Here is a 23,569-nt window from a genome sequence, read left to right as displayed (position 1 = left end):
ACATTTGGGAGCAAAGTAATACCAATGGAATTGAATATCAAATTATATAAATAATGCATGAAGGTGTACTGATTGGCAGGGCCGGCTCCAGGCACCAGCGCACCAAGCAGGTGCTTGGGGTGGCCAAGGGAAAGGTGCGGCACGTCCGGCTCCTCGGCGGCAATTCGGTGGCAGGTCCCTCAGTCCCTCTCGGAGGGAAGGACCCGCCGCTGAATTGCCAAAGAATAAAGCGGCGGCGGTTGAGCTGCCGCCAAGTGCTTGGGGCGGCAAAAACGCTGGAGCTGGCCCTGCTGATTGGCCTGGATGTGGGGGCAGTGAGGTGAAGAAGGCATGTGGGAGGAACACATTGCTTCATAATTCTGGGGTCCATCTTGCATAACTTTGGTCTGATGTGCTGCAAAGGCCATGTGCTCTTGCATAAGAGCGCTTGGATGCCTAAGTTAGTGCAGAATGTGGCTGGCTGATTGTTAAGCAGTGCTAACTGTAGAAAGCACATTGCACAGACATTGAGCTCTGCACTGAATGATGATTTCCAGATGTAGTTTAAAATGGTTTTGACCTCAGTGGCTTGGGGGGGACCATCCTACCTGAGAAGACTGCCCCTCTTCTCTCCCCTGAGGTACTCATGCAGTCCTGGCCTGCAGAAGGGCTCAAGCTAACAAGCCCTGTTGCAAAACAGAGGGATATTCAAAAGTGTACTCAAGCCTTTTATTTGATCCAACAGAGCCCAAATCTGTTGGCCTGTGGGGCACCATGCATGGCTCGATTCTTCTCCTGCACCTCTGCTGAGTGGGGTAATTGAAGGACTTCATAGAGATTTTTAAAGTCCACCATTAGATCATCTAGTCTGACTTCCTGCATAACGCAGGCTGTAGAATTTCACCCTGTCATTCCCCTATCTCAGTGGTTCTCGCCCTTTTTTCACTTGAAGACCCCTACAAATTTCAAATGGAGGTGCAGACCCCTTTGGAAATCTTAGACATAGTCTGTGGACCCCCAGGGATCTGCGGACCACAGATTGAAAACCACTGCCCTATATCAAGCCTGGAAGGAGTCTTCTGGGTATGCTACAGCATATATTTCAGAAATACATCCAGTCTTGATTTAAAGACTTCAAGTGATGGAATCTATCACAACACTAGGTGAGTTGTTCCAATGGTTTTAATTCCCACTGGGTGACTGGATATGTGAATTATTGTATATATACTGCTGTATTTGGGGGGTGAGTATTAATTTCAGCTTGCAGGGGCTGTTTTTTGACTATTGTATTTGGCTGGGTGACTTATGATATTGGGCTAGAGATAAACATCATTTGTCCTGAAAAGTCATGCCGTTTTGATAAACGTCTGCGGTCCCCTTACCCTGCCAAGTCAGGCAAGGTGGGTCTTGGTGAAGATTAGACAACAGCAATGCACCATGGTGGATCTAGAGAAGATCACAATCCCAGGGCTAAGGGGATTCCTTCTGATCTCCAGTGATGACATCATTTGATGAGGGAGATCTGTCTGCTGCCTCTATCATCAGGGTTTTCTGCCTGTTGAGTGGCAGGGGAAATCTGATGATTTATATCCCAAAGCTTCTTCAGGGGCAAATTCCTCCAAATCCCTGGCCAGCTCCTTGAAGAGGGATCTGCTGGGGGTAGGAAGGCTCAGAAGAAAGGGGGGGTTGGAGGTGTAACCCCAGACTCCAAGAAAAGGGACTGAACCTGGGAATGGAGCCTTGCCGAACCCTGCTGCTGAGGGAAAGAGGCTTGGCTAACTGGTGGCACTGCCAGCATTCCCCTGCTCCACCCCCTCGTTCCCTGGCCATGCCATACATTCTGTTCTCTCTGCACAGAGGTCTGCGGTCTTTTCTCTCTTGCCTTGGATTTGCTTGGGCTGCTCTTATTTTCCCTGAATCTTTCACAAGGTTTCATTTCTTTCCCCGTCACTCCTCTTTCTCATTCTTCTTTCTTTTGCTCCCCTTCATCCCATTCCCATTTTAGTGTACATTTTCTCCTGCCCTCTCTCCTTTGGGATACTTCAATGCATCCGAGGGTAAATCCTTTGCCCACTGCCCAGCCTCATTAATGGTGCTACATCAGTGGAAAGGGGGACCTTCACTTAGAGGAACCACTACCTGGGTAATGCTGGCCAGACAGAATGCTTCAAAGCTCTTTACAGACATTAATTACCTGTGTGAGACAGACAAGGCATCTGCCTCGCAGAGGTATCCTTGTTTTACAGCTGGGGAAACCGAGGCACACAGAGAGGAAGGGAGTGAGCCACATCAGAGCCAGTGTGTGGGATCTAATTTTCCTGAGGGCCCTGAAGGACAGCAGGTAAATGTGCTAATGTTACGTGTAGAAGTGTATTTAATACAAACGTTTGGCCTGGCTCTTTACTGGTGCAATTTCTAGACGGAATAGTGGGAAAGAAGTCACACTAAGATATTGAAGCTGCAGAAAAGGGTGGGCCACGATGTTTTGGTTATATTACATATTCCCTTATGGGACAGTCCTATAGATTTTAATAGAAAATGTCAATTTTCCTCTAAAAAGCAACAGAGGGTCCTGTGGCACCTTTAAGACTAACAGAAGTATTGGGAGCATAAGCTTTCGTGGGTAAGAACCTCACTTCTTCAGCTTTCGTGGGTAAGAACCTCACTTCTTCAGATGCAAGTCTTGTTCATCTTAGATTCATCTAAGTTACGCAACTTCAGCTACATGAATAATGTAGCTGAAGTCAATGTGCTTAGAACTACTTACCGCGGTGGCGACTGCACTGTGTTGACGGAAAAGCATCTCCCATCAATTCCCCTTGCGCGTCTGGTTGAGGTGGAGTACCGGAGTTGACGCTGGACTAGACACGATAAATCGACCCCTTCTTGCAAGATCCAAGTCTTGCATCTGAAGAAGTGAGGTTCTTACCCATGAAAGCTTATGCTCCCAATACTTCTGTTAGTCTTAAAGGTGCCACAGGACCCTCTGTTGCTTTTTACAGATTCAGACTAACACGGCTACCCCTCTGATAATTTTCCTCTAGAACCTTTGAACCACCCGGAGAGTTTCATAGAGATTTATGTCCCTGCTAGAGGTCCCTTAGCATGGTTAAAAAAACACCTATAGAAAAGACATCCTCTCTATTTAATTCTATAGAAAAAGTAATTTCTACAGACCCCATATAGGTTTCATCCCTATTAAAATCTACTGGATTTTTCCATAAGGATTCTGTTCATGTTTATTAGTAGCTCATTTTGTTATTATTTCTCTCTCTCTCCAAGGTCCAGTCATGATAATCACTGGAGTCTGGTTTTATAGGCCAAGGGATATGAAAAATAATCCCAGTAAAATGTTTTAAAAGCTCTCTAAAATGACTTTTCTGCTAAATCTGTAGCACATGCAGAATTCATGAAGCAGTGATGTAGTATCAAGGTTTTGTCAGCACTTGCTTGCGATGTCCCACGTTCTGTTCTGGCCACGTTGCTCTCAGGGAATGATGGCTCTCTCTGAGCCCAGTAGGTGCTAAGCACCCACAACTCTCCCTGAAATCAATGGGATTTGTGCGTGCTCAGCTCCTAGGATCAGGACATGTAGACTGCTTTGCTCATTGTACCACCAATCACTTGGCAGTTACATATCTCTTTCACTATGATGCATTTGGGGGCTGATCCTGCACCTTTCTAAGGGCATGTCTACACTACCACCCAGATCGACGGGCAGCGATTAATCCAGCAGGGGTCGATTTATCGTGTCTAGTCCAGCGTCAACTCCGGTACTCCACCTCAACCAGACGCGCAAGGGGAATTGATGGGAGATGCTTTTCCGTCAACACAGTGCAGTCGCCACCGCGGTAAGTAGTTCTAAGCACATCGACTTCAGCTACATTATTCATGTAGCTGAAGTTGCGTAACTTAGATCAATCTCCCCCCGCAATGTAGACCAGCCCTAAGTCAATGGGAATTGTAACGTCACTGGGAGCAGGATTGGGCCCATGGTGAAAAGAACACCCAGAGGCCTCAATGACAGCGGGAGATCTGTTGTGCTAGCTGCTGCCCAAACATGGGGGAGATACGGTCCCTGCTCCAAAGATCTGACAATTTAAAGATTTAAAGCCCAAGCTTGCGAACACTGAAGCACATGTGTGACAGTCTACACTACCGTGGTAAATCGATCTTACTTACGCAGCTTCAGTTACGTGAATAACATAACTGAAGTAGACATAGTTAGATCCCTTACTGCGGTGGCGATACTGCGCTGAGTTGACGGGAAAGTGTCTCCCATCAATTCCCCTTGCGCTTCTCGTTGAGGTGGGGTACCGGAGTCGACGCTAGAGAGATCGGTGGTCGATTTATTACATCTATACTAGACATGATAAATCGACCCCCGCTGGATCGATCGCTGCCGATGGATCGGCCAGTAGAGTAGACAAGCCCGGAGGTGGAGCACACAAATCAATGGGCAAGTGCTCTCCCATCGATTTAGCGTGTCTTCACCAGACTCACTAAAAGGACACTTGCTGCATCGATTGCAACAATAAGTGTAGATAAACCCTTTTCACCAGCAGTCCTCTGGACTTAGACGGGACTATACACATGAGTAAAGTTATGCACATGCTTAAGTGTTTGCAAGTGAGGGGCTTATAAAGGTGAGCAAAATGCAAAAGGCTGGGACAGGGGAAGACAATTAAACATCTATCCTTTACAGCTGATATATCTTAGTTTTGTAATGAGACATACTTTCCCCAACTTCCCTTCAGCCTAGCCATCATACAGTATATGATACAATACTATTGCATGTGCAATATGGAGCAGTGAATAATAAAGAAAAATAGGACCCCCTGGTTGGTTACACCAACACACACAATTTTTCCATCAGCAAGGCTGTAAGTTCCAAGAGAGACGCTCTAATAAATTTGTTAGTCTCTAAGGTGCCACAAGTACTCCTGTTCTTTTTGCGGATACAGACTAACACGGCTGCTACTCTGAAACCTTTCCTACCTAAAGGTTCAGTGTTGTGTGTAAAGAAAAAGTCACATTGCTGCAGCAGCTCCAGCCTCTAACTGCCCTCCTCCATGATGAATGGGGGGTCACTGAGGACCGCCACATACCAAGTCCACAAGACAAGGGGTGGTGGAGGGACCCTCCTTCTTTTGCCAAACTTTTCAGCTCAACTTTCCCAGCTTCCGCTTCTCTGGGGACAGAGGGGGAGGAGGGGGGGAGAGCACCAGGACTGCTGCTTTGTGTGTGTGATTCTTTAAACTCACCCCAATTGCTGGGAGATGGGACAGAGAGAATCCATCTGATGCCCATTATTAGTATTTGGGGAGACTATTGTTTGTTACCTTCCTTTGGGGATTTATTTTCCCCCCTCTCACGTCTTGCTCCTCCTCCTTTCCCTCCTCCTACTAAGGGGGAGGGGGGAATGGGAGGCTCCAGAAGAGCCGCAGGACTGGTAGCAAAAGAAGGGAATTGTTTGGGAGTTCAGTCATCCAAAAAACCTTCTTCCATGTGGCTGCCCTGATTCCAATGTCTCTTTCTTCCTCTTGCAACAGCTTCCTTCTCCTCCTCCTCCCCTGAGCCCTGCAGAATCCCTCCGCCCCTAAAATTATCCCTAAAATCAACCAGCACGAAAAGAAAGTAAGTCACAAAATCAAAACCCCCTGACTCTTTTGCTGAGTTCCAGATCCGGCCTGGAACTTCCCAGCCCCTGGACATTAGCCTCTTTGTTGCTTCTCATTTTGTGTATCTTTGTGTTTCTCCTTCCTGCTCCATCAGAGATCTCCGGTGAGTGAAACAGCTGGGGGTGGGGTGGGGAGGTTAAAAAAAGTTTGCTTTGGAGCGAGCGAGCGAGAGACGTTCTGGTGGGTTGTGGTTTTTTCTTTCCTTAAGCTCCTACGTGTAGGAGCCGCAAATCTTTGTGTTGGAGTTTGGGAAGGTTGTTTGCTGGATGTTTTTAGGGGAAATCTCTGTGGTTTGTGTTTTTTAATGCAATAAAAATAGCAAGAGAAGAACAGTTTCCCCAGCGATTCCCTCGCCCCCCTTCCATGGTGAGTTTTGTTTTTGACCGGGCAGGTGGGATTTGGGGGCTTGTTTATTTCACTCTGTCTGTTTCTCGGCATTAATGGAGGGCCCTGCACGTACTCTGTGGGTACTGCAGCTCCAATGCCCAAAACTTCCCCAAAGATCAACTCGGCTCCCTTCCCCAACCAACAAGATACCGGGGGGGGGGGGGGATTTAAGAAACAGATTTCTTTACTCTCTCCCCCCCCCCATCTTTCGTAAAGAATAGTGGATTTATTTTAAAAAAATGATGGGAGTTTGCAGAAAAGACAAGTAATGCAAAGGCATCTTGGCTTGTGATTATGTGGAGGGGTTCCTGTTGCAGAGAGAAGCGTGGGTGGGTTTTCTGTGAGTAAAATGTTTGTTCACTGCCTGCATTTTCTTGTGCAATTGTATATTTTAGTCCTTATGCGAAGGTGATCTGTGAAATAGATGGGGAGGGGGGATGGGATGTTAAAGGAGAGTTGGGGGAAATCGCTTTCTGCTATGATGTGGGACTTGAGAGGATGTTATGCGTGTGTAGCTTAGTGTCTGGACTGTAACTTTGGCAGGTCCTTGTAACATTGTCTTTAAATAGAAAATGCACCGATTATTTAGGGGAGGGAAGGGTTCAGGATTTATAGCTGCATTCAAATTACTCTTTTAATAAGAGTTTTGAAGAATTTGCTAATAATAGAAAATAATAGACTAAGCAAGCGCCTTTATTGATACCCCCAAAGGGCAAAACTGATTTAACACAAATATTTTATTTTTGACTAAAACTTATGCCTGTAGAGGGGCCACAGTTCCCCAAGTATATTTCAGTGAAGTTGTGGAAGAGGTATTTCAGGATCTAGTCAAGTTGGTGTGTGTTTTTTTTTAAATGAAACTCTATTGCCTCCATGCATATTCTGGTTTACGTGAACAGGAGAGTGTGATTCTATATATACAGACTGGTCTGTGTTCACATACAATTTCTTGCATGTCCTAAATTGTTTGAGTTACTTGGTGACCAATTCTCTTAATTTCTGCACAGCTACCAAGCAGCACTGGGCAATATCGTTTTGATGTGTCCATCTGCAGCCTGACTGTCAAGCTTCATTTCCCATGGTTTAAAAAAACTTCATTGTGGAAAATGATTAAAAGAATATGAGGGGGTTTTATGTTGGTGGTGGGGTTTTTTGTTTTTCATTTGTTTGCAAGTAGGGTTTTATTTTGGTTTTCCTATCCTTTTGGGAGTGTGCTTTCTCAGTCTGCCTGCATTTGGAAGAGAGAAAATTGTTGGCTTTGCACATGCACGCACACACACATATGAACACACAAGACACCTTTTTGGTGGGTTGGATATTGAGGCTTACGGCTCTGGGAAAGGTTTCAGAAGAAACACTGTGAGGGTTGCAAATGATGGGTGTTTTGTTTTTTAAATGACCTAAATAACTGAATGTAAATAGCTCCCCTTGCTAATAGGAAGCACCCTGGACTCTGTTGGGGAAGATATAATTTAGGGAGAGTTACGATTTTCCCATAGAATGGATGGATTTATCTATGGCAAGAAATCAGTGGAGTTTTGCTTCCCTCACAATCAAAAGGTCTAATCCTCCAGGTCTAATGCAGGCTAAATTCCCAGTGGGTGTTTTCTGTTAGGGCTGAGATCAGACCTAGTGCTCCCCTCCTTGCTGATGGAGTTCTACATAGGAAAAATAGGGCATGTTCACATGAAGGAAGCGCAAAAGGCTGATGTACAAAATTGAGGACCAAATTCATTTCACCCTTTCAAAAATAACTCCTCTTTTGAGAGAGCTCTCAGTGAAAACTGTAAAGGTGGCAGCATCCACACACTGCCCTCTCTTCTGCACTAGAGGTAAAGAGGATACATTACAGGTGACTGTGGCTGCTACATTCTAGGATGTGAATTCTCATGGTCACTCTCTACTTCCTTAGGGATTGGAAAGCACCGCTTTTCCTCATCTGTTTGTTACTGTGATGCACTGGGTCATCCATCTGACACAATACAGCACGTGGACTGTTTGGTTTCACCTTGCCAAATGGGACACTTAAGTATTCACGAGATCTTTCTAGCCCCTTGGGTATCAGACCCTCTCAGCTTTTCCTTTTGGGGTTTGTTTGGCCAAAGAACAGCTGAATAATTGCCCAACTCCCCTTGCCTCCTATAATTCCTTGCACCCCCCCCACCCAAACCCTGCAAGCTTCACTATGTTGACCATGGAGCTCAGATCCAGGGGTGCAACTTCCATTCACCTGGGTTACTGAGAGTGGCAGAATTCAGCCTTAAGGATCTAACTTAAGTCCCCCAAAACAAGGAAAGCTGCAGCTAAGATTGTAAACCCATGGAATCCTCTGAGCCCACTGCAGAGAATGGTGCAAAGAAATAAAGCTCTTTCCCGGCCTAAGAGGGTGTGAGGTCAGTGTGACAGCAGTCAGAAAAACTCCTTGTACTGGATCAAATGTGCTTGGTTTCCAAGTCAACAGGTGACTTTACTTTTCTAACTGCCAGTGCCACCTGGGTTCTTCCTGCATCTGAGGAGTGAGGAAGGCTGACAGTTGGATTATGTGCTCACAGAAGAGATTCCCGCTCAGATTGTTGTGGCTGTCTTAGGGCGGAATAGAAACGGGGGCTGAAGGATAATCTTCAGGTTAAAGCACAGGGCTGGGAGTCAGAAGACTTGGGTTCTATTCCTGGCTGACACAGACTTCCAGTGTGATTTTGAGGTAAGATCCTTCCTCCCTCTTTGCCTCAATTTCCCCATTATTAAAATTTGGTCTAATACTGACCTAACTCACGAATGGAAAGCACTATAGAATTGCAAATATGATTAATAATATTGTCAGGGCCAACAAATATAAACCCTTGTTTCTCTTGGTAAAGCGAGGCTAGACATTGGATGCATATGGTGATATCCTCACCCCAGTTCTGCCCCCTATATGGTGGGTAAAAGAGCTGAAGGAGCATAAAGGGGATCTAAAAGGATTCCCTTGTCACAGGATCTGAGGAAGACAGCCGCAGAGTGCTTTCTGAGGTCCCCTGGCAAGCCTTAAGGGGCATGTGTACCGGGGAACCAAGGCATGTTTAGGGACGGCCATAGGCAGCAAGGATAGGGTGCTGTAATTTAGGCCTTCAGGTTTGTCGAGATTACAGTGGGGGCCGAGGAATGGGAGGTAGCCACCTTAGCCTCCTCTCCACCTGGGCAGTGAATGCTGCACTGCACCGCACCGCTAAGAGGTATAGTGCAGAATCTCACCCCTAGGAGGAGGAGTTGTGTTGAAAAGGGTGAGCTAGTTTCCTGACTACAACCATAGTCAAGGCACATGAACCTCTAGGGTGACTTCAAGGTGACTAATAACAAAACATTCAATTTAACCCTGGGGCCAAAGGAAAAAGGCAAAGCAGCTAAACCATGTGTTTGAAGCCACTCTCCCGTCATTTCACGCTGATGGCCAGATTGTAATGCATAGCTGAGCAGCTGAAGGCCGAGGAATGTCTCTGGATTTAGGCTGGTGTAACAGATAGCCCCAAGACACTGGAACTACCGCAGACAATGAGGGTTCATGGTTGGCCTTGCTCTGCTCCCGTGAGAGTCAGTGGGAATTTTGACTTGAGTGAGAGAAGAGTTAGGCCAACTCTGAGTGGTTTTGAAAATACCACCTCAGACATCTAGGGGAGGTTTGCGAGGTAGACTTTGTTGAGGTCATTTGTCAGATCCATGATGTTAAATGCCTGATTTTGCTGGCTTGTAGTTGGTGCATTATGGTCAGGGGATTGCTGATCTTTTGGTTCAGGTGATCCGCCTCCTGGGTCGAGCCTGTTCAGCTTTAAAGCTCCTTCAGAAACATTAGTTGGAAATCCTATTGCATGTGCGTGTTGCAGTAACCAGCCATTGTGCTTTGATGATTATAGTGCTGAGTCAGCCCATTGCTTGTGGAATCGCAGTTCTGAAGATGCAGCAGTTTGGTATGGTAGTAAATAGGCTCAGAAGGATCAGATTTTTATCTGTAAATGTCGATTTCCCCATGCATGCCAAAACTGCCGAAAACACTTTTACGACGATGATGATTGAAATTTACAGATAAGCAAAGTAACAAAAATGCGGCTTGAGAACTTGTTCGAATTTGATTTAAGGATATTGACTTTGTATTTTGACATGGGGTGTTTTAACAAGTTTAAAGCTTTAACTATGAATCTCAACGTCCGCTATTGTTAAATAATTATCTGACTCTTCCCTCCCCGCCCCCCCCAAATTCCCACAACTGTGAACTTTTAAACAGATAAAAATAGAAAAAAATGCATAAAAATAAACATCAATGTCATCTGTCAAAATTGTAAAGAAATAAAATTCAGCTTCTGCCAAGTCTAGTTATAATGAAGCCCGACTTAAAGGCGACTGTTTCTCTTAGTCAGAACAAACCCCTAAAGACTTTGCAGGTGCTTAACACCTGTTTGTTCCTGTCCTAAGGACTCCAGTTGGGATGTCCTCTTCAGTTACCCTGGTGAGTCTTGTGGCCACAATGATGCAGCAAACGCGTTGCTAGTATTCATCAGAGCGACAGTGCAGCACAGGGGTCAGTGCGGGTTCCCAGCAGCATATGACTGGCAGTGCAGGTGTGGAGTTCTGGTGGACACTGGGAAGGTGCCAAGCAGAGCCGTCCCTTGGACCGCTCCAGGCCCCATGCTTTGGGGGCCCCCGTGGACCGGTGCGATTGGCCGGCGTGGTCGGTCCCGTAAAAGACGAATCCGTCACTTCCACCCCGGGCCCCGCACCACTAGGGACGGCCCAGGTGCCAAGGCTCATTAGGATGGGGTGAAGCATTCTCCTAATCTCTTTGCCTCTCAACATCCTTAGGGGGGAGATGATGGTCAGAGCCATGCTGATCACCTGCAAATACCCCCCACACCAATGCTTCTTGACATTGTGAAACTGTTTGATTAGGAATGGTGAGGTGGAGCTGTGTTGAGCACACAGAGCTCTTCTGTACTCACAGTGCCTACTGCCACCTCCACTGAGGCAGAGTTTAAGGTGGGTAGGAGTGCAGCGTGGAAGACATTAACTTACCCTTGCATTTCCTAGCTCTCAAGAGATTGACGGTTAGTCGCCCACCATGTTCCGGAAGCAAATGAAGTGGCAGTAGGCAACCTTCATTCTGCATTCACTATGGGGTTTTGGCAGGATACAATGGCAGATGGATATAAAATGACCCAATCCCAGGTCCCAGTGAAGTCGATGGCAAGATCGCTGTTGACTTCACTAGGCTCATATAAGGTTTGGATAAACATTCTGAAATGTCGGTGGCTGTTCAGGCCTTCTGGATCTGTAAGAATGGGCTGGGGGACTTTCACTGAGCTATATATAGCAGGATCCATGCAGTGAGTTACTGTGTGGGAATCTGGGGTGCTGTGATATTGTGTGGCAAGCCAGGGTGTGAAACTCGCCATGTAGAAAAGCCCAAAGATGAATATTTGTGTTTAAAGGCTTTTCAGTTCTTGCCTACTTCTATAAATGCCATGGGCGTGCAGGGCCCTACAGATAACTAAGAAATGACACACCCCTCTTCAGAGGGTCTTAGATACTAACTCAGAAAGCAAAGAAGTACAAAAATGTAAAAAACATTTTAACAATAACAAAGGTAGCCAAGTTTATTTTTAAACACCACCCCTCAAAATAAAGTGGGTGTCAGATGGCGTTTTGGAGAACGGGTTGGATCACGTTTGGTTGACTTCTTAATTTTATTTTTATTCAGATCATTGACAGTACAAATTGCTATTTTTCCCGTAAAAGAGGTGGCATCCATATGCAGTTTAAAGGTTCAGTTGTGCTTGACAATCACATTTGTAAGCTCTTTGGGGGAAGAACTGTCTGTCCTGAGTTTGTACCGCACCTAGCACAGTGGGGTCCTGGATTGTGTCTGGAGCTCCTAGGTGCTACCATAATAGCCTATAAGAGTCCTGAGTAAGAGGTGGTGCAGAGCTGTTTGCCCACAGCGGGAACTAAGGGATCTTGTTTCAGATTGTGGGAGCTGCATAAATACTGCACCCCGTTATTAGGCAGAGTGCCAGTGCCAAGAAGGAGACAGACCTGGACCCTGCTCTCTCCTCAACTGGTTCAGAGCAGCTTTCACCTGGTGGGATGTGGGGGGAGATCAGTCCCTGAGCTCCTCTCAGACGTGAGGATTGTGATTGTGCCTGGTCGTTGTGTAGCGACCACAGGCTTCTTGGGCCTAATCCAAACCTCACAGAAGTCAGGCACTAGGAGGATACAGCGGAGTCAAGGCAATATGGGCTGCAGTGGGTATACGCAGACTGTTGTAAAAGTTCAGTCAGGGATTGAAAGTAAATCAATTTCATCCCACTTAGTCCGTCTCCCCTCCAGGAGTTCAGCTATTTGCCTATAACAGCCAGTAAGTCTGTCAACCAAACCTCACTGGTGGAAATTCCATTTTGGCAACCAAAGGTCCAATCCAGCAAAGGGATCAGTAGAGTCAGGGTCTTGGTGTGTGTGTATCCTTTTGCCGGGCACTGAAATATATTTATTGGATTCTAAACTGATTTTAGGCACGGGCCTGTGTGTCAGGACAGTCCCCTGTCGCTATAATGATACGAATGTGCGGGAGTGAGAGGGCTATTCCTTTAAGAACTCTAGCATTAACTTTCTAACATCAGACCAGAAGCCTTTAGGTTATTTTTATTTTCTCCAAACCACTTCAAATTGCCTGAAATTAGAGGCTTTCCGCAATGGAGGGTTGGTGCCATCTGAAAGCTGGCAGGCCAAGCTGGCAGGTTAGATAGAGCCCTCTGAGCCATTGCGTAATGGTAAACAAGGCCCCGTCTACATTAAGGAAATTTACGCAGGTGTAACTCCATCAATGTAGTCACACTGGTATGACCCCCTGACCTAGATGCGTTGCACTGGCCCGAAGCGGGGCTTACCCCGATACAGCTTAATCCAGTGAGGCACTAAAATAAACTGCACCAGCATAGCCCCTGCTTTTCGCTGCTGCAGTGTGTCTAATTATGGGTCCACACTGATGTAGCTACCTTGATGCTTATTTCCTTAATGGAGACCGGGTCTAAAGCTGATTCAAAACAACATAGATACTGCCCACCTGCCCTGCACTGAGGAGCGCTGAGATGAAGGATGGCCCGGGGGAGACCCACGTTCAATCCCCTGTTCTACCAGACATTCGGTGTGCCTTGGGCAAGTCAGTTAGCCTCTCTGTGCCTCAGTTCCCCATCTGTAAGAATACACTTGCCCACCTGACAGGGGCATGGTGAGGATAAATTCAGTAAAGATTGTGAGGTGCTGTGATTCTGGAGGCCATAGATAGGAACCGCGATTGGTTTAGGATGGAAATGTAGCATGCCTCTTCAAGCATGGCAGTGTGGTGAAAGGCTTGTACTGGATGGATGGGAAGCTTTCTGGGGGCTCTGTGCAGTGCTTTGAGATTCGGAGAACAAGCTGGTAACCTGCTATAGAAGACCTGTTAGCTGAGTGTGACCATCAGGGAGTCTAGTGTCGGTAGGAGCACTGCAACAGATTTATGGCTCCAGCCAGTGGTGGTGCAGAGAGACCACTGTCATCTTATGTTCCAGGCAGCGTGCATCTCCACAAGCAAAATGACTCACGCCTTTTCCCACCTCTCCATTCTCCATCCCTCCACTTCTTGTTTTATGAAGACCCGCCCCGCCCCAAATTGAAAATTTGGCCTTATCTTCAAAGAAGCCCTTTGATGCCACACTTTGAAAGTGGAGAAAGAGGAGGCAAGAGAGAGACCATCACATCCACTAGGAGTCCAGTTGCCAGAGAAAATGTCTGAGAACAGTCTGAGCTGTTCCTGTTTAAAATCTAAAGCCTAGATTAAGTCCATGTAGAGGCCTTCTCCCCAGAGAGCACACTGGCAATACTCCATGCAGCAAGGGTTTTCTTTCGCAAACAAATGGACAGTTATTTGGAAGCCAGTAGTATTTTGAATGATGACTAATATTTTTACATTAATCTGGGGCCTTTAATCCCGGAGAGCTCCAAACTATAGATAATGCATAGAGGGTTCTCTTCACTCCACCCCTTCCAATCAAAGGCACTCAGCTTTGGGGTGGGAGGATGGCACTCAATCAGTGCATGGCATGGCTGCATGGCTGTGGGTGGTATGGGCACATTTTGGCCAGCTGCTCTCTGAGCCTGCCGTCGCCAGCAAGCACTTCCTTTGGGCTCCAGGGCCCCAGACAACTGGCACAGGAGTTAAAGGAAAGCTGTTAGGTCAACAAGTCTGAGCTGTGTCAGGCCAAGAGGGTGGGACTGAGATCCAAAGCTGAAGCATTCTCTTGGAAATCGCTCTGGGTGGGATTTTCCAAAGCACCGAAGTGATTTAACGCAAGGCCTGTTGAAAGTCCATGGGCCATGTGCTCCTAAGTCACTAAGGTGCTTTTCAAAATCCAAACAACTCCCCTTCCTTTTAAAATCAGGATCTTGTTTTCTTGAGTGCCCTCACTGATCCTGTGTGGTGGCGTCACCCGAGGAGCAGGGTGGTCTCTCTGATAGCTGGGTTTCCACCCTGTTAAGGTTCTAACCGTCTAGCTCCAAACCACCACCTTAAGCCCTACCTGGAAACTACTTGGAAATGGACTATGAAGCATCAATGTGATGTGATCTCTGTTCGAGGCCTGGCTTACTACGTAGGGTGTGCCAATCTGTGTGATCCCACGGTGTCGTTACAAGTAGAGAGTGTCGCATTAGTCTAATCTCGAGAGGGCAAAGGCCTGGATTTCTGTGGTAAAGACGACCTCTGAGAAGAAAGGTTGCACCCTTCTCAACAAGCACAGATGAGAGAAAGCAATCTTGGCCATCTGTGTGTACTTGTGTAGCCCACATCACCCTAATAACTAAGTTCCTCACAAACATTGAGCTATGATGTCTTGCGTTTCTAAGGATCTCTCCATCTAAGGATCGTACTGTGCTTTACTAACTAATGAATTTAGTCTCACAACATCCCTTTTCCCTTTCTACCTTATCTTGTAGTACTGGGGACTACTCATGTGCATGCCAAACAGAGGCCAGAAGACCTCTATAGACAGTAAATTGCACTTACACAACATACTACAGATTGTGTTGGCTCTGGCTTCCACTTAAATTAATGTCAGAACTCCCCGTTATTTCATTAGGAGTAGGTACAAGCCTTAAGTATACAACAGAGAGTAGTAATGAAAACGTGCTGGCTTCACCTAAATTGGCAGTTGAGCTGCATTTAAGGAAGGCTATGCTGTGTGCTGGAAGGGTGGGGGATGGCTGGAGAGGAAATAGAATGGCATTTATACACATACCATGTTTGAGATTGCAGAACCAAGTGGTAAGTCATATTTATTATGCACCTTTGGCCACCTCACCTGCACTCTGCCCACCAATTCATTTAGGCTGGGACTGCTTTCAATACCCCAAACCCCAGAGCTATTTCAAAGAGCCACTGTTTAAAAAATACTAATCAAACAAGCACACCCACATTTTACCAGACCAAAAAAATGTGAGCATAACCTGTTGGCTAGTAGACGGGTTAAGGTAAGAGGAGGTTTGTTAATGTGACTCTCCAGGTGAGAGCCTGAGAAGAGCCTCTTGCTCCCCTTTTACTTTAAATCCTAAATTATTATTTGTATTACTGTAGCACCTAGAGGAATCAGCCACGTTCTGGGCCCCATTGTGCTAGGTGCTGTACATACACATAGTGAGAGAGAGTCCTGCTTCAAAGAGCTTGCATTCTAAATGAAGAAGACCGGCAAAGGATGGGAGGGAAAACCAGGTGAAGTGACTGGTTCAAAGTCACCCAGCAGGTCAGTGTCACAATGCAGAGTAGAACCCACATCTCCTGACTCCCAGCCCAGTGCTCTAGCCGTTGGCCCACGCTAACTTTCTGAGGTGGATGTCGCAGCTGAACACTTGGCTTTTATTTTAGCTAGCGAGGTAAAGAGGAAACAGGGGTGTAGTGAGGCTAAATTCAGAAGGTGCAGGCATACCTACACTAGCTTGGATTGAGCTAGCTCACCAAAAATGGCAGTGTAGCCGTGGTGGGATGGACTAACTACCGCGTATGTACCTTTGGAGCCAGGCGGGATTCTACTTGGGCAGCCCACAGCTACACTGCTATTTTTAGCCAGCTAGTTTGATTGAAGCTAGCTTGGGTACGTCTACACGAGCTGCACCCGCACCGCCTGATTGCTACGTAGACGCTTCTGTAAAGTTGTCTATGGTGCCTACCCCTGCAGTGTCGAAGTGCCCGTCAGCCTGAAGAAAGTTGAAGGGAGCTCTGCTGTGATCCTGGGGAAAGGGCAGGTGAAAGGAAAAGTGCAAGTCCGGCCTAGTGGAAGGGAAAGAACCAGTTCCATATACGGGAACCCGCTAACAGGAGAGAATTAGCTGAGGTATGGTGACTTGCAAGCTGGAGAGTAGTTGCCAGAGAGTAAGGGAACTAGTGTGACTAATTTGTGTGCTGCGGATAAGGCACAGTTATTATATAAATATCACTCCCATTCTCTCTTGGGGTAGGGGGGCTGGGACTAGGCTTCTGATCCTTCTGCTCCAAAACCACAAGCCTCTACTACATGAGCCAAAGGCAAACGGTTATAGCTGCTGCCAGTCGTGGGCCCCTTAGCTATGCTGTGGACTCAGTCAGTAGAGGGCAGCATCACTTGCATGTATCCATATAGTCAGTACAGGAATATTCTGTGTTGCAGGGAAGTGAGGGAGGGGTCAGGAAGATGGTGATTTGAGGTGCATCATGGGAGGAGTGGAGTGATAAAGGGCTACTCATCATTCTAAGTGCTCTAAGGGATAATTATACCTGTGGTGGGAGGGAAAGAGTTATGAAGGGACCTCACAAAACTGGGTGAGTGGGCAACAGAATGGCAGATGAAATTCAATGTTGATAAATGCAAAGTAATGCACACTGGAAAACATAATCCCAATTGCATATAAAATGATGGGGTCTAAATTAGCGGTTACTGCTCAAGCAAAGGATCTTGGAGTCATTGTGGACAGTTCTCTGAAAACATCCACTCAATGTGCAGCGGCAGTCAAAAAAGCGAACAGACTGTTAGGAACCATTAAGAAAGGGATAGATAATAAGACAGAAAATATTATAAAGCTGCCATATAAATCCATGATAAGCCTATACCTTGAATACTGCATGCAGTTCTGGTTGCTCTATTGCAAAAAAGATATATTAGAATTGGAAAAAGTACAGAGAAGGGCAACAAAAATTATGAGGGTTATGGAACAGCTTCCATATGAGGAGAGATTTAAAAAAGACTGCAACTGATCAGCTTAGAAAAGAGACAACTAAGGGGAGATATGATAGACATCAATAAAATCATGAATGGTGAGGAGAAAGTGAATAGGGAGGTGTTCTCACAAGAACCAGGGGTCACCCAATGAAATTAATAGGCAGTAGGTTTAAAACAAACATAAGGAAGTAAGTACTTCTTCACCCAAAGCAGTCAGCCTATGGACTTGTTGCCAGGGGATGCTGTGAAGGCCAAAAGTATAACTCGGATAAAAAAAGAAGTAGATAAGTTCATGTAGGATAGGCCCATCAATGGCTATTGGCGAGGAGGGCCAGGGATGCAACCTCATGATCTGGTTGTCTCTAATCCTCTGACTGCCAGAAACTGGGACTGGATGATGGGATGGATCACTTGATGATTGCCTGTTCTGTTCATGCCCTCTGACGCATTTGGCAACAGCCATTGTCAGAGACAGGATACTGGGGTAGATGGGCCATTGGTCTGACCCAGTATGGCCGTTCTTACTTACCTTAACACCATCCTGTATGCCCTTCTACTTTTCCACTTTCCAAACCCAGGTTGCATTCAGTGTACCAAACAGATTGCTGAAACACCAACCTAGCTGGACCAAAACAAAGTGGAAATGTTGACTCAGTTGCTGGGGTGGGATGTAAGGCGAGGTCATATAAGGAGATGTTTGGAAAATTGGGTCCCCCTTATGCATTGAGAAAATAACTTACCTCTCTCCCAACACCGGTGTGTGCGCATGCACACACACGGACACCCCTACCCCTCTCAATTTACCAGTAAAACTTGTCTCAGGATGTGTGATGAAAAAGATTGTGGAGGCGGGAGAACTGGATTAGAGACGGATCACGGTTAAGATGTTATACTCAAGGAGTGTGAGTGTGTGCTTTCTCTCAGAGGGCTGAGGGATTGTGATCAGAACCCGTTGGGTTTTCTCCCTGCCCAATTTTTTTATCTGAACTCCCCACGTTAGGGCCCCATGCCCTAATTACTGTCGCCAGAGCTGAGAGGGACTCGTTGTGGCTCGTTCCTTGCGCTCCTGAATAGTCTGAGGGAGTCAGTCAAGAACTAACCCAAGGTGTTTCCTCCCAGGTCTAAACATGCTCCCTCAACAGTGCTCCCAGTCATGCTTGACCTGGGGACAAGAGACCAATCCCGACGTGCAAAGGCTGGTTCCATTGTACAGTAGGTGATGGGGGATTGCCTTTATTCCCTGGAATTGAAAGCAGAGGGTAATTCTGGTGAATGGTTATTCTTAGGAGATTTTGGCCCCATCCAGACATGAAGATAAGACCCTTCCAGATTTGATTCAAAGGTGTGTGAAGGGGGTGTCAATTTGAATCTTGGGATTTGAATCCAAGCCTTTGGTTATGGTTTTTGACCCATTTCTAAAATTAAACATAAGCAGGGAAATGACTCGCCAGCAGGGCTGGCTCCAGGCACCAGCTTGCCAAGCAGGTGCTTGGGGCGGCCACTCCGGAGAGGGGCGGCACGTCCAGCTATTCAGCAGCAATTCGGCGGACGGTCCCTCACTCCGCCTCGGAGCGAAGGACCTCCCGCCGAATTGCCGCCGCAGATCGCGATCGCGGCTTTTTTTTTTTTTGCGCCGCTTGGGGCGGCAAAAACCCTGGAGCCGACCCTGCTCGCCAGGAGGCAAATTCACATGTGGCATAAGCAAATGCAGCTCCGCTGAAGACAGTGGGTGCACATGGTCTGGGTTTGGCCCAAGGAGTTTATCTGTCAGTCTGATCAGTTGGCTGCTACATGTCAATGCTGCCATTGCTTTACTGAAGAAGTTGGTGTAATCGCGCCGGAAGGGGCGAGGGGATCCTAGGTAACAAGACAAGGACTGTATCGGTCAGAGATGGGACTAGGGACTGTGGCCACAGCATGGCAAGTCTACTGAAACTCTTGGATCAGCCCTCTAGCTTTTGGAGGCTCCCATGAAAAATAAGTGATAGTGAGAAGCAGGGAAGGGAAGATGACGAAGTATGTGTGGAAGCCTTATGCTCTGGACGCTCTAGAAAAAAGAGACAGACTTCACCTGGGCAGGAGGCGGGGAGGGAGGGAAATTATTACGGTTTCATTATTGGATTTGTTGCAGAAATGTTGTAAGCTGTGTTTTGCACCTCTGTCATGCCTTATATTTGTATAGCTTGTCTTTTTCATTATTGGGCACTAAAGCACTTTAAAAATCATAACGAATAGGAAGAGTTCACTGCAGCTGTTTAACTATCCAGAGCAATACCATAATGCCATTTCCTCCCATTTTAATATTGCATTTACTTACCCTGTAAGCTCTTTCGGGCAGGGACTGTCATTTTGTTCTGGCATGATGGGGTCTTGGTCCATGACTGGGGCTCCTAGGTGCTATGGTAAATACAAATAATGCATAATAATTTTGTTGCAAAGATCTCTAGCACTTTACAAACTATTAGATAGGCGAGAGCTTCTCCATAGTTAAGAGTGAGACTGGATTTGCTTCCTTCCCTGCTTAAAATCCTCAAAACACTCCTTTCCTTTCTGCTTCAAATTTTGCAGGGATGGTCTGTGACAAGTAGACACTGTTTGGTGTAAATTGGAGGTGATGTGATTCTAAGTCTTGACCTGAAACCTGCCTGGAAGGGGGTCTGAGATAGTGGCAGCCACTGAGTAGGTGGAGTGGGGGCAAGTTTTGGGTTAGCTGGCATAGAAATAAGAGGGTAGAACTGGATGGGAGTTTGCATAGATTGTTTGTTTGCATACACTGATAGTTTCTTCTTCTAGTGGTAATTGGGGCTACTGAATATGTGGCAGATGTCCCTCCCCCAAGAAGTTATTGACATCCTCTGTAAGTATTTAAATTGTAAGCTCCTTGGAGCAGAGACTCTTTTATTGTATGTTGGTACAGCACCTAACGCTATGAGGCCTTGGCCCTCATTGGGGTCTCTGTACTACTCTAGTAGTAGTAGTAGTAGTAATATAATAGGAGTACCAGATGCTCTTGACTCTCCTCCATTATCCAGATAGAGTAAGAAGAGCTCTGTGTAAGCTTGAAAGCTTGTCTCTTTTACTGACAGAAGTTGGTACAATAAAAGAGATTCCCTCACTCACCTTGTACCTCAGAGAGCATAAGGATCAGTCAGATAGGTGGGGATTTCCTGTAGTGTTCCTCATATGTGAGTGAGATAATATCTGAGAGGGATCCTATTTTCTCAGGCCTCTGCTTGGGAAGTGGTTCTAGAGATACCATCCTGGATGGGGATGCACTTATCCATCAAGTAGGCCTGATGGTATCATGCAGTATGAGGTGCTCTGTGGCATCATAGGAAAGCATTCTATGTTGAGAAAAGAATGCATGACCCTAAAGGGTTCACGCTTCTTCTATGGTGTAGGATAAGTAGAACCTTTGTGCATATTCTATGGCCAGGGCATAGGCTTGTAAGAATTTCTTGTGTCAGAGAATATGTGTCTCTTTCTAGCTAGACACTGGTATTTTATTCTTTCCTGTTTCACTGTTGCAGATCATCCAAGAACCAGTGGTCAATGATTGATAGTATGCCACTAAGGGCTTGTCTTCACATACAGCGCTACAGTGGTGCAGCTTAAATGAAGATGCTACTACACCAATAGGAGAGCTTCTCCTGTCGGCATAGATAATCCACCTCCCCAAGAGGCGGTAGCTATGTCGACGGGAGAAGCTCTCCCACTGACATAGTGTTATCTACACGTGGGGATAAGTCAATATAAATACGTCACTCAGGGGATGTGGATTTTTCACACCCCTGAGTAACATAGTTATACCAATCTAGGTCTGTAGTAAAGACCTCGTCTGAGTCTTCTGTTCCTTGGCCTCTTGGTTGGGGAGAGTTTTCTTTAAGGATTTCTTACTATTTAATTGTTCAATGACTTTCCACCCAGGCACTAGAGCTGGACACCTCTTGTATTTGCATTTGTCCAAAGTGGCAAAACAATCACCTCCCAGTATCCTGAAAACGAATTCCTATGAATGAATGTACAAGACAATGGGGGCATGCTTCCTGAGAATTGGGGGCCAGCTGATGAATTTGGGGATAGGTGAGATTACTCTTATCTGAAGTAACTTGGTCATGAGTTTTGTTCCCTATTTGGTTAATTTGTGAAGGATGGATGAGCATGAGGGAGAGGGAAGCCCAAAGTTATTAGTGATCGCCTCTTAGGGGTGAGTGAGGTAAAAAGGGGCCCCATCCTGGTAAAATGAGAAGGCCTTATGGAAGCAGGCACTGACTGTTGCTCTATGGTTTTGCAGTGGGGCCCTGTTCTCAACAGACCCTGAGGCATTACTGTAATATAAATTATAAAAAAGCTAGGTAGCAGCACCTTGCTGAATGGATTTCCTTCTGATCCGCCACTGGGCAAAAAGCAGGCCAGATGAGCTGTGGAACCACCTTCCATATTAGACCCTGACATGAGGCAGATGGTGTCCTTGCAGCATCGACATCTGAAATATTACATTAAAAAAAGTGGAGGGTATGGTTGGTGGGAGGCACTGAGTTGTAAACCCTTTCCTGCTACCCTGGAAACTAGTCATTAAAATCTATAGGTGGTGGGTGAGGGGCTGCCTATGGGGAGAGGGGGAAGATCATGGGATGAGGAAGGGGAGAGGTGTTTTGGAGATGGGATAGGTTTTGGGGTAGGGAAGGAAGGCCTGGGTCAGCTTTGGATCATGGAGGAAGGTATAGTCTGTATTGGAGAGGGAGAAGGGAAGCTCTTTGGGTGGAGACCAGGATGGCTCTGGAACTGTCATAAGGATCTGGGGACAGGCGGAGCTGTTGACCATGTCTGAGGCTGCCCAAGCAGCACTGGCACTAGATTCTCTTCCTTGTTCAGCTGGCCCCATTCTTCTGGAAGAAAGAGAATTTGGTGCCTATATACTGGAGAGATGTGATGGGTGCCTTTATAAATACCTCAGATAGAGAGAGTGACAGAATGTGGGATGGTCTTCCCTCTCTCCAAGTACACCAGAGTGAGGGGAATGCTGGTGTATGAAGAGAAAAATCAAGTTCCTGTCATGGAGGGAACAAAAGAACACCATTCCCGCTCCCCTGCTCAAATTTCTCTGGATTCAGCATTGACAAGCATTCTTAATTAGACTGTTTTTGTTCTTTGAGAGTTTTCTGTGTCTCCTCTGGGAGATAGAAGAGCCAGTCTGTACACTGACTGGCACGTGCAGCTTCTCCACAGGCTGTGTATATTCCTCCTGTCTCAGGGTGTATCTGCACCGGGACTCTTTACACCATTGCTCTAGCACTGGTGCAGTTCCTCCATTGGTAGCAATGGCAGAAGCACTAGTGTAGGCAGGGCACTTGTGTTTTTATGTCATCCAAGCCTGTGTAGACAAGGACTTGGAGAGCAGCCATTAGTTTGGTGCCACAGCAGTGAGAGGGACTGTAGTATCCCAGGATATTGAGCTTGTGGCATCCTAGGACACTGGGATTAAATGAGAGTATCTGGCATAAGGGCTAAACTGAGGGGAGGAGGGTCCATCATTAGGACACACACAGATGGGGGCTGCACACCTCCATATCACAGATTCCTAAAGCCTTGTAAGACGATGAGACAGACTCCGAATTGAGTGTGGTAGAAAGGAATCTGGAAAATGGTTGCTCCAGCTGGCTGGCCAAGAGTTAGCCATGCTGTGAACTGCATGCTTTGCCAGTGCATCACTGCAATGCCACAAATTGTTTTTGCTAGTGGTAGCAGAAAGGGCTAGGGGAGGGAAGCACAGGGAGAGTTGGCTTCTTCTGAATACTCCTTACTCGTCCTTGGTCTGTGTGGAAACTAAACCATCTTATTTTCAGCCTCAGGAATGATAAGCAGAGACAGTGGTCTGTGTTCCTAGGAATGGGGGCGGGGGGGGAGTCAGCACAAAGCGGGGGTGCTGATGTGGTCATCCCCCTGCACTATAGAATCTAGAAATGTCATGTAAACAGAGAGAGATGGAACTCAAAGCAATAAGATGTCGCTGTTGTTGGTGGGGTGACCCAGCACGGACCTGGGAGTGAAAGCAGCTGGGTTCTGGCTGTGGGAAGAGGAGGATCGTCTGGATAATGTACAGTCTCCTGTGGCCCATTTGATCCAGGCTTCAAGATAACATGAGATACTCAGAAAATCTCCTCTCCCCACCATTTCCTCCCACGGCTAGTGGATAATCAAGACACAGTTTTAATACCCTTCTTCTCCCCCTGCCCCACACATACATGTATTTTTTTGTGTGTGTTGTCTTGA

General features: G+C 46.5%; 1 protein-coding gene across 6 annotated transcripts in view; it reads left to right on the top strand.

Annotated features, from left to right (window-relative positions):
* Positions 1 to 5,457: 5,457 nt before the first annotated feature.
* BOC (BOC cell adhesion associated, oncogene regulated) overlaps positions 5,458 to 23,569 on the top strand; it is an 81,501-nt gene continuing 63,389 nt past the window's right edge. For 4 of the 6 annotated variants that reach the window (XM_026657382.1, XM_026657380.1, XM_026657381.1 and 1 more), the window contains exon 1: positions 5,458 to 5,763. The gene's annotated coding sequence lies outside the window, so the exon portion shown is untranslated. Of the gene's footprint in view, positions 5,764 to 5,951; positions 6,027 to 23,569 lie in introns of those variants that run through there. The other 2 variants (XM_024202357.2, XM_024202351.3) reach the window with 2 other exon arrangements.

The sequence above is a fragment of the Terrapene carolina genome, unplaced genomic scaffold (assembly GCF_002925995.2).
Source record: "Terrapene carolina triunguis isolate 2854851 unplaced genomic scaffold, T_m_triunguis-2.0 Scaffold242, whole genome shotgun sequence".
Classification (NCBI taxonomy): Eukaryota; Metazoa; Chordata; order Testudines; family Emydidae; genus Terrapene; species Terrapene triunguis.
Note: the sequence above shows the minus strand (reverse complement) of the source record. Positions and strands in the feature narration are given on the sequence as shown.